Source organism: Chroicocephalus ridibundus, chromosome 9 (assembly GCF_963924245.1).
Source record: "Chroicocephalus ridibundus chromosome 9, bChrRid1.1, whole genome shotgun sequence".
NCBI classification, from domain to species: Eukaryota; Metazoa; Chordata; class Aves; order Charadriiformes; family Laridae; genus Chroicocephalus; species Chroicocephalus ridibundus.
The window spans coordinates 20,287,951-20,305,543 of record NC_086292.1 but is presented as its reverse complement, the minus strand read 5'-3'; the positions used below and the strand labels follow the sequence as shown (position 1 = coordinate 20,305,543).

The 17,593-nt window shown below is 37.3% G+C and overlaps 1 long non-coding RNA gene across 2 annotated transcripts in view; it reads right to left on the bottom strand.

Moving 5' to 3' along the window:
* The window catches only part of LOC134520890 (uncharacterized), a 201,257-nt gene that overhangs the window by 109,201 nt on the left and 74,463 nt on the right, over positions 1 to 17,593 (bottom strand). For both annotated transcript variants that reach the window (XR_010072578.1, XR_010072577.1), the window contains exons 2-3: positions 10,447 to 10,587; positions 2,053 to 2,118 (exon numbers count right to left, since the gene is read on the bottom strand). This is a non-coding gene — a long non-coding RNA (uncharacterized LOC134520890). The remainder of the gene's footprint in view (positions 1 to 2,052; positions 2,119 to 10,446; positions 10,588 to 17,593) is intronic.

Sequence of the window (17,593 nt, the reverse complement as noted above, 5' to 3'; positions counted from 1 at the left end):
ATCTCTTTAAACACTTGTCCAACATTCCATGCATGCGCTGACACCATGGAATGTCTTCCAATAATAAAGAAAAATAACAGCATGGTATTTATTTTTTATTTCTCTTGAGCTGTAAGTCATACTTGTAAGATAACGATTGCTTCATGAATGATTAACCCATCATGTAATTTAGACAGATAAAAGACATAAATTTTGAGTTGTTTATTCTGCATTTTCACTGCCAAACCAGAAGGATGGCTTTCTTTTGCAATTTCATGCTGATTACATCCTGTATGAATATAAAAATCTTAATCAGTGGGACTAGCCTAAATATTTCTAAAGAAGAAGCCACAGAGGAATGTGTCAGCCTATTCTTTCAATAACAAAATGAAATAAAATAAACCAAGGAAATAAACTGGAATAAGCCTATCGTAAGTATTTTTCCAAGGACATACTCTTTCTTGTTCGTCACACAAATTGACTGATAGGCATAAAGTGGGTGAGCAGTAGGAAGCCTAATCTGATTCCTCTTTGATTTTCTGAGATTATTTTGCTCTTACTGGAACAGCTGAAGTGAACATACAGGGGTTTTTTGTTTGCTTCACAAATGAAAGCTTGTATTTCCCTTGACTTTCTCTATAACAGAGCGTACAATCAAGCTCAAGCTGTGGACAATGCTTTTCCTCTCTACTGCAGTCATTACCAGGAACAATACTGGCAGCCAGATAAAGCTACACAATCCAGGACTGTAACTCCTGGCTAAATCCACGTATGAATTTGTATTAGATATAATCCAGTGATAAAAGGCCATATTTGAAAAAGGACCATTTGGATGAGTTCCTCATCTACATTTAAAACACAGCAGAAAGAAATCCAAGAGACCATTTAAAATACAAAAAAAAAAGGCACATTAAAACTGGGAACATCTCAACATTGGGAAGATTTACAATTCAAAGTTCAAATTTAACAAACATACCAACCTAAACCAGGATTTTTTGAAAAAGAACTGCACTTTAAGGTCACATAAAACTTCTTAAAATACAGTGTAATAAAGAAAGAACTACCCTGAAATCCATACAACTCCGATTTTATGCAGACTGCACTCAAAAATGAGTTAGGCTTTCTGTACCTTGCTTGGAAAACCATCATTATGTCAACAATGGTTCTGTATAATTTTGGTATGTACTGCTGAAAACTGCTACATAACGTAAAAATAAAAAAAAATTAATTACACAAAAGTTTTGCATTCACCAGGGTCAGGGGAAATGCCTTATTGTGTAGGAAGTTCGTTTCATGTGACCTTCCCCTTAATTCCTTTTGCATTTTCTGTATTTTGTCTGTCCTACTGGTTTTACTAGCAATTACAAAAAAATAACTTGTCACTTACACGCAGGGACCCTAACATGTAGGAACAAAGACAGACTTAAGTGAAGCAACCTGGGCCAATGTGAATGCACTGGAATGTAGTGATTACAATAGGAGGAGTTCCAAAATATTTTAAACAATCCTTATCTTTCAGAGGTCAGACTAAGAGCAAAGAAGACAAGGCACAAAGTAAAAAGTTCTATGCATGGCTTCTCCTCCTCTTCCGTTTGGTTACTGCAGAACACTTACTTCGCCTTTTTTATGTAAATTTGTGTCACTTTCTTCTATTGCAGGGGGTGTGTGTTTGTTTTTTTACAATTATTGTGGTCAAAGTCCCAGATGAAACTAAAGATCGGAAGTTAACTGAGCTCAGAAGTAAATATATTTGGGTATAGCCCTGTTTAAGCACTACTGACTTCTTCCTGCTTGCTTCTGTTTAAACAGGGAGGAACGACTCCTGAAAAGAACAAAAAAACCAACCAAACAAAAAAACCCAGTGGGATCAGAAAACATCCACTGCTTCTTAAGTAGAACTGGTCAGAGCAGAACTGAATCAAGAGGTAATACCTAAGCGAAAAATAAGAATACTGATCAAATTTGTAGCATCACTTAATTCAGTAGCTCACAGACACTTTGGGCAAGCAAGAGATTTGGTCGGTAGATTGTCAACCGATAGTGCTTCAAATAGCTCTCACAAAGCCGACTTACCCAGGTTTACAGTAGCTTTTGATCTCTGAGAATGAAGGATTTTCAGAATTCCTTTAAGTTTCAAAACTGCAAGGAAAGTGATATATTTATAGTTCACAATGACAGGCAGCACTGAGATAGAACAGAATTCATTCTCTGCAAAGGGAGAAAGATAAACACAAACCAACAGAACATTACAAAAATTCAAACAACTTCAAAAATAAGCTATTAACCATCAAATTCAAAATAGAAGATTTTAGTTCAGTCTCTCATCTCTCCAATACTAGTTATTGTCCATTAACTTTCCAGGTAACCACCATGCTGCAACTTCACGTACACATTTTCATTCAGTATTTTTAATATTGTAGTGTCTTTTTTTTAAACCTGCATAAATGAAATCTGCAAAGAGTTTACATTTGCTGCTCCTAAATACCCGTTCAAATATTTTGGCAGAAAGTATCTAGAAAAATAAATCATAATTATGTCATAAGGAAATAAAAACAGCATGCAATCCTTGTTCTTGTATAACCTTTCTTCTCTCTATTGTCTTTCAAAAAACTTTTAAAATCTGAAAAGCAAGTAAAATCAATGTCTTAAGGATTAGTTTTAAAAAGTGAGCAACACGAACTCCGGAAGGAAAAAAACTCATTCCCACTGCCCTTGACGAGAACAGAGAACTATGGAATGATACTTGCTTATGGAGCCTCATTAAAAAAAATTAATCATTAAGTTGTCAATAAGACAGAGTTATTCTAAAATAAAAGCAAAGAGATGACGCTTTATAGAAAAAATACATTGAAAAAAATCACAACCAGGAACAAATAAGATGCTCATCTCTTCTTTTCACTCCTGTAATTTTAAAATCTGTGTGTTGTTCTGACAATTTTACAACATAGTACATCAAATTTTGTCTTCATATTTGACTTCTGGCACAAAGGACACCAGCTGCCCAGTAAAAAAGCCTTGATTAAAAGAAATTATAATTTCAAATTAGAATTAGCAAAAATATAGTGACAAGAAGGACTTCATTCATTCTACATCTTCCATTTTGTTTATCTTTGATTCATTTTATATTCACAATGAGCAGACTGAACACAAGAAGAGAACATGAAACGTGGAGGATATTTTTAACGTAACAATTAAAAAAATACTGACGTGAAAGTTCTCTTCTAAAAAGTTGCAAATCACAAAGAATCACAGAATGGTTTGGGTTAGAAGGGACCTTAAAGACCATCCAGTGCCACCCCCTGCCCTGGGCAGCGACACCTCCCACCAGACCAGGTTGCTCCAAGCCCCGTCCAGCCTGGCCTTGAACCCCTCCAGGGATGGGGCAGCCACAGCTTCTCTGGGCAACCTGGTCCAGGGGCTCACCGCCCTCACAGCAAAGAATTTCTTCCTCACATGTCATCTAAATCTACCCTCTTCCGGTTTGAAGCCATTACCCCTCATCCTATCACGACACAGCCTGATAAAGAGTCCCTCCCCATCTCTCCTGTAGGCCCCCTTCAGATACTGGAAGGGGCTCAAAGGTCTCCCCGGAGCCTTCTCTTCTCCAGGCTGAACCCCCCCAACTCTCTCAGCCTGTCCTCACAGCAGAGGGGCTCCAGCCCTTGGAGCATCTTCATGGCCTCCTCTGGACCCACTCCAACAGGTCCATGTTCTTCTGATGTTGGGGACCCCAGAGCTGGACACAGTACTCCAGGTGGGGTCTCACCAGAGCGGAGCAGAGGGGTAGAATCACCTCCCTAGACAAGTTTACTACCATAAACTACTAATACATTTATCTGCCATTTAGTCATGCATTCTTTTTTCTTACATTTTCATACAAAATTAGAGTAAAGCATACACACTCGTATTGAGGGTCTGAGTCTTTTAAATAATAATACTCTGTGCTACAACTACATTTGAAGATTGCTTTTCTACGCTATACATATAATTTCTGGTGGTACTTAAAGCATTCATCCAAATCAACAAGACTTAAGGGCACCTGACAGCTCAGATTTCTGGGTAGCATTGTAACAAACAGCAATTGTACAATACTTAAAAGTCAGTTTAATGTATGTCTAGTGAACACTGTTTTTAAGAAAGTCCCTTAACTCATGCTCCATTGGAGACCTAGCCAAGGTACCAATTAGAGGCATTAGGGGTAACAATTTTAAGAAGTCCTAGTCCAGCTTCTACTGAGGGTTTTGCGAACATCAAGTTTTCTTTCACCATCAGCACCAGAACGTCACAGTAATTACAGCCTCCTCACTCCCCCAGAGACAAAGTTTAAGAGTTCAAGCAGTACGAAGCAAACACCTCCTACGTGGTGTTAACTTGTAGGCAAGGAAAGGCAGAAAGCTGTTGGGAGTGTAATACTGGGAGAGATGAGAAACAAATTTTGCATCAGCTGATGTTGTTGCAGACCTTTTCTCCTTTATGATGGAAGTTAGGTTAACACAAGTCAAAGGTACCAAAGTAGCTCTCCACGTGTTCTAATCTGCAAAGAATTACCACAAGCACATACTACCGATAAGTCATTTTTAGGCTTTTTGTAGACATTTGGATGTGGAGATTTGGAATAATTTTGCTTACAGAACTCGTTCTCCAGCACTCTAATATCTATATCTGCATGACAGATTAAGTAGCACATGGGAAAATCAACATAGCATTTTTCAAGGTGGCTTTGCTATACTACTAATGATCCTCACCCGTCAACTTCACCAGCAGAAACAACTGAGAATGTGTTAAAGCAAGACCAGATATATAATGACAGAGACAAATGAGGCAGAGGCTTCATGAATGTCGTGCACAGAATCCAACTGGCATTCTCACTATAACAGACACAAAGCACATTTTTTAGCTAAAACACTGAAAACAGACAGAAAAAGGCAACAGCTATATGAAATATGCAGTTAAAGAATTACCGAGGAATGTTGATTAAAACATTTTACCCCACTTATTACACATACACTATTCTGAATTCATAGATTTTTCATAACTCAGACTAATTTTACCATAATGATCATCTTAAAGATGGTGGTTAATTGAGAAATATAATGCTTACCAGTACTTTGAGGGCTGGAGGTACACCATGAAAAACAAAATACCAAGTAATTCATATTTTTAGATACTGAACTAATTTCACAGAGAAGAAAGCTTGCTTATTTAGCAGGAAGCCATCAAAATTCAAAATAGAAGCCAGCTTGAAATAAATGATGTCTTATTTTAGTGAGCGAGTTTTGTCTAATTGCACTTCTGAATGGAATTCAGCTTTTAATGGAAGATAAAGTTTTCAGTGAGCAATGCATAATAAAAAGCATAGCACAATCACAGCACAATACATAACATTCCCACTATACATATACTCAATCTAGAGCATTATGATTCAAAGATATCGCTTATCTTTACAAAATCAGGGGAATGTTTTGAGATGAAATTCGAGCTGAATGCTTCTCTGAAGGACATTCAAATCCTTCTAGAATACTTAAACTCAATTCACCATGATGCTATTCCCATTCTGTCCTTATACGCTGAAATCAAACATCTATTTTAATTATTGCATTATAAAGAAAAAGTATTTCAGAGTGTTGGGGCCCTTTGGAGTGGTATTCGACCAGTGTTAACAAATTCAGCAAGAGGAACTCAATCCTCTCTGCTCTATAAATTGATACATAGAGGAAACACAGAAGTTTTCATGCCTTCTTATGGGAAAACTGGGTCTGGCTGCCATTCTTCCCCTGCTCAGAAACAATTGATCTGTCAGAGCTTCAAGATGAGCTGATTAAACAGTCCCAGAGCAAGGATTACAGTCCCGTATCTCTAGTCCACTTACTTGAGCAACATTTCTTTTCCCTCTTTCACATGAGCTATTTACCATATTCTACTCTTTTGTTTGTTTGTTTTGAAGTTTGTTGTCTTTCCTCATTAGAGACATTTGCATTCCTAGGGAAATGTGCACCTGATTTACATATTTGTTAAATCCAGAAATATAAGCAGTCTTGAGTATTAGTACACTGACAGAACGTCATGATGTAAATAATGCAAAAGAGTCTCATAACAATTTCAACACATATCTCTCAGGGTAATTTGTACAAGTGCTCTGTGTTGTGGCATTATTAAGAAAACTATTTTGATGCGTGCCAAAAAGAGACAGAGTTACAAGTAAAACCATGTTAACTTATAATTTTGTCCAACTTATTACAGAGAAAAGAATTAAATGGGTGAGGGGAAAACATTTTAAAAGTCAAGTGAGATCTTTAAAGAAATAGATTTAAAATTTCCATTGCCTTGGGAATACTGCTGTGCTACCGCCAGATTTGCAGGGATGCCACAGGAAAGGCCGTTGAGTCATGACATTTTGAAGAGTTGAGCATACACCACTTGAATCCATCGAAGACTTTCTTTGAACTCTGTAGAGTTTTTACACAAGTGCCACGTAATTCTCCTTTCAATAGAGAAGAACATACTAAGGCTCAAAAGGAGTTTTGCACAACTTCTCAGCCCTTACTACCAGCAGCTGTACTGCACTGAGTATGAGACTTCCACAAAGACTGAAAACAGGTTTTCTGTAGCGATTTCAAGTTATAGTTGTTATGGCACAAGTACAATTATTGTAGGAAATAAAAGCATTAGCCTGGACATGACTCATGAATGGAAACATTTGTTCCCCTCCAAAGCTTAGGAAATTGTCTTTAATATGCAAGCAACAATATTATTTGACCTTTAGATTTCAAAATTGTGTAAGTTACATTACCAGAGTCTGGTTTGAAAACCTCCTCCTACCTTAGCTATACTTTAAAAAAAGGGGGTGTTAAATAAAGTTAACTCTTTATACTCCTCCAAAATAAAAAGCATGCTTACTTTTTCATAAAGCATTAAACATCATAATTTTATGTAGTATCTCTTGATATAAACAAGAACATAATCATTACTGCTAATGTAGAACTCTGCAAAAATTTATTTTATATTTATTACGCCTGCAAAAATAAAGGTAATTTTAAAGTCAAATCTGGCATAAATATACTGATAATATATTTATATTATGAAGGTAATACTACAATTCGGGCTCTGAATTAATACCTCAGATTCAGTATTTTGAATAAAATGTGTGTGGTGAAAAACAGAATGTCGTTGCTCAGAAGATTAATCAAAATAGAAGCCAACTTGAAAAGTGAAAAACAACCAAAGAAAAAACCAGATATGGCTTTAAAAGTATGTCTGTCATCTATTTTTTCTGCAAAGTCTTTAAATCAAGTTAAATATGAAATGTGACAGATGAAACAACCCCAAAATACCCAGAACGTAGTATTTCTTGTATTGCTACTGATACAATAGGCTACAGCGCTTTCAAGCCTTTGCTCATGAGATCTTTTCCCTATTCTGATTTGAATAGCATGCCAACTTTTTTCTTTTTTTTTTTTTTTTTTTTTTTTTTAAAAAAAAAGCTCAAGAGCATCAGAGCATTATGTAATTTTCCCAAATAGGAAGATTTCCATGACAAAGGCAGACAACTTAGCACAGTGCTGTGTGAAATACAAAGCTGATGGCTGAAGCTGGCAACTGCCAAGGTTGGAGCACACATTTTACTCACATATTCATTTTCTGACATCGCTTGCTTCGTCTGCGGCACCAGCAAAGGAGCTGGCAGGGGAACAGAAGGTTACAGTGGTAGGTGTGGGGCTGTAACAAGTTGTCTTAGATTAAATGGGCTACGGACTGCTAATGGAAAGAGAAGTTCAGGACAAACAAAGGAATACCTTTTGCCTCAGAACAAATCTTGAGAAATGGTGCTAAGGAATTCAAAGTACTGAGTTACAGCAATAGCCTCTCATTAGGAAATCACACGGTATTAAGCTAAACTATATTTAGAAGTAACAGTGAGATAACATATTTATGCTATCCCAATATCCAGCTCCTCTCAGGTTCTCCACAGCAAGAGTACTAAATTTTCCAGATTTTCATTACTTTGCCTTCAAAACTACTGTGTATGTCAAAGCTCTCATGCCAAGGATAATTAATTACTTATGTCTGACATAATTGTAACCAGGGATTTTTGGAATAGATTTAATTATACACAGAAGCCATTCTCTTATGCTTCCAACCTTGTGACTTGCCCAGACACCCAATCTAAATTCCAAATGATCAAACATAACCTGGATACTTTTAAAGTTGAAAGAAATAGCCAATTTGTAGTTGTCAGTCTTCATCATTTTGCTTGTCTGGAAGAAAAAAAAAATATCCAACCACTTAAATAATATTTATGCTACTTGACATACATTGGAAGTACAAACAGCCTACAGCTGCAAGCAAATCAGTCTCTTCGGATGCAGTTTGCTTCATAAAACTAGTTTAGTATTACGTGCATATAATAAATAATTTCCATGTTAAGAGTTTACCATCTATAAGAGCACACTTAACCTTCACGTTCCTATTTAAGTTACTAAGCGCTGCCTCAGTTTATGTAAACACATGCATCTAACAACTCCTCTCTAAACCTTCCTTCTCTATGCTCTAGTGTTTTTTGCTTTCCAGAAGAATTTCACCATTTGTGGTTTTGCTCAATATTTTATAAAGGCAAGGGGCATTTATAAGGCAAATTACAGAGCTTGCAGTCAGGTGGATTTCTGCTTGTGCGTCAGCAGAACGTATTTTCTTAGTATAGTGTCTATATAGTTGATAGCTGCAGTCAGATAACAACAGAAAAGTAATAGCACTAGGAGGCATATGAGCAACCTAGGGAAGTTATGTCTATTTAATGGGGACGGATTGTCCCCTGTGAAATTTTTAAAGCATAATATACAAAACAATGAGTCATTGGTTGAGAAAGCAGCCGGTTCTGTTGCAGAACAGCTTCAGAAAAGCTGTTATCACCTCAGTAAAAGAGGTGAACCAGAAAGCTGGAACATTGACTCAGCAAATTAATGCAGGACCACATGCTGCCACAGATGCTGGAACTCTGAAGACTGATTTTCAGCTATGGTTATGAAATACAGAATTTTGGAAGCATTACCTTGTAAGTTGCAGTGAGCTAGAAGTAAATTATTGCTTACTAAAAAGCAACAGTGGCTCCAGAGCTAGATTACACAATGTCAGTTTCCATTAATAATTGTCCTAGAAGTAATTTGAATGTTAATGAGAAAGCAAAGAAATGAGTTCTCAAAATCAGGAGGAATTCTGCTGCCAACTTGAAGAAGTGGATACTACAGAAGTCAGTGATAGCATTTTGCTAAGATTTCAAGCACTACAAATATTAATTACACCTTATATTACCCACGAAATCACACATGATTAGGGAAGACTGCATGCTATGTTGTATGTATAATATGTAGACTTAGGAATGTTTTATATTAAATTTTTCTTTTAATGTACAGCTAGATGTTGGCATCTGCTAATGTGCTTGTCACAGTAACAACGATACACTCAATTTCATGTTTTACATGAAAGCCTTCAATCTTTTCATACGTTATTATACTGCGTGCAGGTATGTGCATGTTTGATGGACACGTTTCCAGAAATCCAGCCCCATTTTCCTTATATATATTATGCTTAAATTCCTATTGCTTTGTTTTCTTTCCTTACAAGAGAAACGTAATTCATTAGAAAAGAGTTCAAAACTACAAGCAACATGAACATCATGGTTTACTGTGAAAACAGGCAAAAGCACTGCAACAGTTCTTTATCATTGCTCATTCTTCCAAAATGACAACTTTATATAACACTAAGAAGAGCTGACTGCTTTCTATCCTGTTGTACTGACAGCTTTTGGCATAGGCAATTATGACTCAATTTAAAAAACCCGAGAGGGAGCATTTGTGCGTGAACACTAGAGATGGGCCAGCTCTTTTTTAATCAGCTATTAGGCATAACAAAATGGCATTTGAGTTCTGTCTGGTCATTCTTCACCTTCCAGATTATCTGAAGAAAAACTAGCAGGCAAATGAGGAAAGTTCAAAAAAAAATGAAAACGGAACAGAAAAGAAGCAAAGTAAGAAAGACTGAGAAGAAGCAGTGATTGCAAACAGTAGTGGAGAACGGTTAATATTGTAAATCTTCTCAAGACAGAATGCTTATTCTAGATGAAGGAGCACTTACTTTCACTAGAAACAGCCATTTATTTGTCATGCATCTTTCCAAATAGGATAAACTGGAGGAGAGTAGTCGGTAAATTTTATCTGCGTAATATTTCAGGCATCATGTGACAGCACATTTCTCACCAGCTTCCCATCCTATTCCACATCCCACAGGCTAAACCGTTAGAGGCCTGTCATACTAACAAAACCAGCAATACTAATGTTGATCATCCCAAAATCAAATTATTTGTGACCAAACACAACAAGATTTGTGCAATTATTTTTCCCTCTGGTTACAAGTTCTCATATTTTTACTCCTAACACACGGTAATTAACTTCCAGGAGCAACACTGTGTGTTACCTGCTTGGTGAATCTTTCGGTCCTGGGGTATCCACGCAGTCTAAGGGAGCACATGTGCTAATTTGCTTTTTTTGCTTTTTCCTTATCAACATCTGGCTTCCGGATGAATAGCTAGCGGGGCTCCTGATGTCAGTTATACTCCTAAAAGAAAAAAAGATTAATGTCAGTATTTCAGTTCTGTGGTAATACGTGAAGTATCTGTAGGCACTAAGATTCTTCTTACACCATCTCCAAATACATCCTTCCCCAGTGCTGGGGCAAGATTTGCAAAACTGCACTGTGCTGCTTTCTAAAGGGAAAACGTGGAGAAGTGGTGATGAGAAATGAGACTCGCTCCCCAACAAACAGTTGCCAAGTCCTCCAACAGTCTTTCCTGGAAATAGATTGTTCTTTCACAATCAGCTAAAAGCAAAATAAGAAAAGCAAACTACTCTTCTGTTGAATATCAAGGGCTAGAATTCCATCTTCCACTGTCCTTAGCTGGCCAAGATATTTCACAACAGCCACTCAAGTTCAAGTGTGATGTCTTCTTCACTTTAGGGAACGATTGCTCCCAGGAAGATGCATTGCTTCACGGGATTCGCTGCCCCATTACCCACCCTGTACCTGCAACTTGGGCCCCAACAATTCAGCACGGCAGACAGTGACTGCTGGCACTAGGCTGCTCTAGTTTTTGCTGCCACTGAAACCGTCTCCACAAAGTGTCACCGGGATGAGAAGACATTTTGTATTCTGTCTTACACAGGGGTGCTTTCAGTAGCTTTTTCATCTTTAGAAGGTGATAGCTGAAGAACAACACTGCAGAATTTAGAGTATTTAAAAAAAATTGAAAAGCATTTTAATTGACTATGCACGCATTTATGTGGCTGACATTGGTACGTATTTGGGACAAGTTACTTTGGAAATACAAAGAGAGCTGACAGCTCCTGGCATGCCAATTCTCTGGAGTCAGACAGTGCCTAGTCTCAGAAATTCTGGGGTTTATATCAAAATAAATGCAGGTAGAACAAGTGGGCATAACTCCTGTTATTAATTTATATTACTTTTATCGCACCTTCCCTCTTCTGCCTCATAAGTACATTAGTCTGTTTGGAATCACTTGCAGGCTCGTTCATGGCAAACTCTGCTATATCAGCTTTCTCTCAGAAGTGTAGGCCTTTGCTCTGCACTTCCTCGTTACCCACTGATTTCTGTGAGCTTCAACTAATTTTTCTAAACATGAAGAACGCGCTTGCTTCCTTTTATCAGATACAAGCACAAATATATTAATGTTGATATATTAAATAAATATTAGTACTAGATATACCCAAAAGTTTTAAAAATACGTGTAAAATTATGTATGCCTTAATGGAGATAATTAAGAGTTAATTCTTCCTATACTTATACCTATGTTTATGGTAGGTATTACCATTGCTCAACTCCTAGTTAATTAGGTAGTGCTATCTGAATAGCTATCTAGGTACACACAGGATGACCTCTCTGTCAAAAGATTACTGAATTTGGAACAATTAGCAGTAATCAGAACAGGAACCAGGTAGTGTCGCAGCTTCAGAACTGTGTCAGTGTCTTGCAGAACGTGACACGTCTTTTGGTCAGCACTTCTGAATGCATTCATTAGCCCTGGACTGTAGAAAGCCACAGGAGTTCTATTGTCAGGATTCCCGAGCATCTACAGCAGTAAGTTTATTTAAGCGCTCATTCCAGCTTAATTCTATCCTCTTACTTCTATACGCACATTTTTCTCTGAAGTCAAAAAGCTCAAGACAAAAAATCAAATTCAATCAATGCTACGCTGGAGAAAACAAACATGTTGGGCATATGGAATACGATGGGAGTTTGCCTAGTTAATTCTTTCTCAAAGAGTCAGACAGTAAAACTAATTTTTCCTTGTCCAAACTTTTTGCCGATACCAGCTTACCACTGGTAGAGTCAGTGGTCTAGAACAGCTAAAGATCTGGCTCAGCCTGTCTCAGACAGCGCTTGTGGATGCTATTGATGTTATTCGTGTCTGGTATTGTTTTCAGACTTGGCAGATGATATCTACCTCCATGTCTGAACTCAGAAATCTTTTTATCCTGAAACTGAGAATATCTATGTTTTAGCATAGACTGAGAATATCTATGTTTAATTTGTTTATCATGCAATTACTTTTAAAAGGTTGGTAGCTTGGTAATACATTAAAAATAATGTTTTTTCAAAATATTTTAAAATTACTAACATAAATCAGAAGTTAGTATTTTTTCCTGTGACTCGAAGACCATCCCATGAGTTCCTCTGTTATTGACAAGTGACAAGGGGATTCTTCTGAAGAGGATTTCATAGGTGATAAGGGAAAATAAACCACCCCTGACTTTTCCAAAGTCTGCTAGACATTTAAAAGCTCCTAGGCATCCCAGTTTCCTGAATATCACCCAACAGGTCTAGAACTTAAGAGTATACATTTTGCAGGGAGCAGGGGACTTGCCACACAGGTAACGTGTTGACATGATGATGGTGACAGAAGGCCGAAATCAGCCACACTTGCCATAATGCTCACTAGGCCAGTCAAGCCCTAAACCAGTTCCACTCCAGCAGGAAGTGCATTTATTCATCTGCCCCAGTCTAAACACTCGCCTTGAAGTCTGACTTACTCCGAACATACTTTCAGAAGCACACACATTCAGAAGCACATTATTCTGTCTGAACAATGAGAGAGCTGTGCTAATAATAGCAACTGAAGGCTCTTTTGCCTTTGTTATCTTCCAGGTCAGCAGTAATGCAGCTAGAAAACAAACACAAGTGTCCACTTATCTCAAGACAAACTACATATAAATATGTAAATTAAGAGCTTTACAGATTTATGAGTAATCTTTTGTTTCCAGACAAAGCACTTTTGGATGAACCATTTTTCCAATTTAAAACCAGTAAGTAAGCGTAATTGAATGCCCAGTCATACATGTAGTCAATGAACACTTTGCTATTAGGATAAAGATCGATAAATACTTTAGGTCACACTGCAGCCTATATTTTGGCAGCTATCCTCTATCTTTGACATGCTAATTATCAAAGATGTCATTGTCATCCTACAAACCACAGAGCAGAAGTGAAGAAGGAATACCCATCCTGAAAGAAATATTAAAATAATGTTAACAAAACAACTCAAAGGTCTTTTGCTGGAACATGTTAGAATGCCGTATCTAGTACATTGCAGAACTTAATACATTTTTGTCTTCAGAAATTTTACAATCAAATCTCATAACCGAGTTTACAGTTTTCCCTCAACCTGCAAGAACAAGATGTTTTGCATCACTGAAGATGATGTGTTTTGTATTGGCCTATTATTTTTATTTACACTAAATATACATTAAATGCAAGAATTGTACGTTGAAATGGGCACCTTCTGTGCGATTTTTCTTTTTATCAGAAGTATACCCTTCTGCACTCTTGGAGCATTTTGTCTGCTTTTGCTTTGCCCTACAAAGATATTTTTCTAAGCAATTAAGTCAGTTGCAACTAATAGACTTGGACAAAGTGAGCATTCTTCAACTTACTAGAAGCTGAAGTGATATAAGCAACAGAAAGCTGCAGAAAGTGGCAGCTCACACTGATGAAGACACATCCCATGCTCACATACACCTCTAAAACTCCACTAAGTCTTCTGTTCTCATCGGCACAATTTTTCTACATAAATGAAGAAAAACCTCTTATGACAAAATTATCTATACTTAAAATTACTATTTATATTTATGTGCATTGTTAATTCTACACAGTACATAAATTATGTTTACATACTGTAAGTTTAAAAATTTATCATTTTATACTAATGTAGTTATAATAAATATTTCAACTGTTAAAAAAATTATTCTTTTTCAAACTATGTTCCATTAAAATGAAACTGCCCTTTTTATTCTGAGTTATTCTGGGTTGTGTGCATTTGTATTTCAGTGAAAGGCAAGTCGATAACCTCATTTTATGTCTGTCATCACTTAAATTAGAAAGTGACTTTTTCCACAGGGTAACTGGGCAATGCCAGGTGTGTAGTGTCCAAAAATGATTACACAAATATATATCATTTATCTGGTGGTGGCAACAGGAAGAAAGGTGCAGTTCATCAACTGGGGAAAGTACCTGATGTTCTGATTGCGTCTTTTTATAAACCTCTGATTAATATTTCTCCTTAAAGTGCTGATCAACTCTAGTATTTGGGACTTCACATAGAAACATCCTCCATGATCCTCATTGGCTCAAGATACATACACTTTTTGAGGAGCAACTGCTAGCATAGTTCCATGATGGCCAGAAAATAACAACATAATACCTCCTTCAGTGTTAACAGTTATACAAAAAAAGATGGCATGATATACCTCATGGAATTTGATTTAAGGATCCAGTCTTCCAAAGAGGAAAGCTCAAAGACAAGTGAATGAATTTAGATTCAGATAGACATTCTCACAACAAATGTTCATGCTATTGTCCTCAAAGTGTTGTCAGAAGCTCTTGCCCTGTATCCTTTCTTTAGAGATTCTTGTCTTATTCTCAACAACACGGTTTTGAGTGTGTTAGCATAGTAGTGTGCTGGGAATGTGATTCTGTCATGTTTCACACTCTCTACACCAGAGGGGAGAAAAAATAAAAAGCCCTCGCACTAAACCGTACTTCTAGAATATGCCAATCAGGAACCACACTGGGCTCTGAAAAATCATGCCAAGGCAGCAACAACAAGGTTTCATTGGCGTCTTTTTCTCCGCAACTCCATTCATTGGTTAGAGACTTTTTAACAGATAACATACGAGGAAAAATTCTGCCCTCAGTCATTATCTGAAAGTGAAAATATGTCAAGGCAGATTCATATGGACAGCTTCTCTGCAGGAACACGCAGGACAGGACAAAGCATGCCCCACAAGAGACATCCTGCAGAGCTCCTACAAGTCTTCAGCAGGGTTTCAGCCTGGATATGGAATTTCTCCAAGTGAATGCACCTCCCACGTCCCTGAAGCTACAGCTTTGCAAGCCTATAACTACAAGGCTGGTAACATAATGAGCTCCCTGCAGACTTCTTCCTAACACATGCAAAAGGACGTGCAAAATATAAAGTAATATTGCTAATTAGGCAGGAAAAAAGCCCTGTAACTCTAGTCCCACAAGCACCTGGGCTGTTCCCTTCCACTGAGGTCATCAGGATGACCTTGTCCCTGTAACGCTTAGCCCTACTGTGGAAAAACTGCAGTGCACAAATGCCTACATGGCTTTCTGAAACTCAGCTTTTAATGCTGCTGGGAGACTAATTTTTTTTACAGGAACATTCTCTACTATCTGTGGACGTCAGTTTTCCAACAAGTGGCCAGCTCCTTTATTGACCATTACATTGATAGCAGAAACAAAAAACAAAGATGAACTAGCAGCATCACACATGTAGCTGTTTCCTGTAGCACATTGGTTAGAGAATGGTCATCGATGACGGTCAATCTACAAAATCAAGTTACTACTACAACCCCCAATGATCATCTCTTTCCTGAAACTCTTAGCATTTTATAGTTTAACCTACCTTGCACTGTCAGGGTTACCTTTAATAAAGAGGCTTATTTCAAACCATCAGAGTGACAACCCATAATTGAATAATCCTTACTGAAGAGACATTGCACAGGAAATAACAACCTATAATAAATGCAACTTAATTGTTGTAGAACATTGAGAGCTTCCTGGAAGTTTACAGAGAAAACAGTTTCTCTGGAAACGTGGATCCAATAAAGCCCAAACTTCCCATCAAAACAGAAGTCTCTTAAGATGGACTGTGCACTAACGTCCTGTCGCAATGGCCCAACAGGGTGTTTCTGTGGGATAAGAGAGACCAGACTTATATTTCTTTTCTTGCCTTTCTGGGGCAACTGACTTGAATTTCAGCCTTCTATATTAAATGGCAGAGTTCCGAACACCCTGGGGTGCTCTATTCTGGGCCAGGAAGCTGTGCATCTGTCCTGGCTCAGTTATCTTTATTCATCTCCAATAAAGAGATGTCTTGAAGCTGGACATCCTTTAAAATCTTGGATTTAGTATGACTTGGAATAGGACATTTTTGAAATGACAACTTATGCAGGCTTGAAGTTATTTTGAAAATCGACTCCAACATGACTACCATTGTGAGACATTTAAGTACAGACACTGAGAAATCTTTGCCATTAAATACTTAAACTGAAAATTCAATGTTTATAACTTAAGGGTAATAAAGTTTATGTACCTGAATAATAAGATTTGACATATAAAGCTTGATCAGAAATTAAAAAGGTTGTTACTTATTTCTTTGTGTTTCCTTGAGCAGCACGCTCAGCAGTAGACTACTCAGCAGTAGGCTGCAAAAGGCTTATTTAAAGGAAGAAATATAGACAGGAGCAAATCTGGATTTAAAAAAAAAAAAGAGAGAGAGAGAGAAAAATTTTGGGAAGAAGGGAGCAGAAATTCCTTTCCAATGCAAATTCTGGTATCGTAAGTCAGGCAAAGTTTCACAGCTCCTGAAGGAAAACCAACAAAAAAAGAACCACAAGAAGAATAGCCCTGCTGAAGACCGTTCGAAGCCTGAATATATCTCCCAGGTAATTCTCTCTAAGAAATTTCTCTGTTTATAACTTCTACTTTCACACATAATTAAGAGCTGTCATGATTCAGGCAGAGAGTTGCTGGAAGTAGGATAGTAATTGCAATCTTCCACCAGGGATAGATGTAATAAATAGTAAAGATCTTTCACGAAACAGTACCTGCCTCAAGAACAGAACTGCTGTCACCTTCCAAAAACATGTGGAAATCTGCTATGGTAATTTAACTTAGAAACAAGTAGAAACTTCGCTGGATAGTGCTTTGCATACAAATGTATATAAGAAAAAGAAGAGACTACAAAAGAGATTCAGACTAACTGAGCATTTTGTGGGGGGGGGTGAAGGTGTTGCTAAAGAGGTTGGCACCTACCAGCAAGTGTCTGTCTGTCTCTCTCATTTGCACTTCATATCTCACCAAATTTTTAAAGAAACAAAACTTCTGAATTCTTTATAAATGAGCAAGATTGCATTTTTAAAAGTCCAAAAATTTACATGGAGCATTTTCACTTACATCCTTTCTTTTTCCATCTGAAACACCCTTACGTATCCGTGTTACAGCCTGCACATGACTTAACACTCTG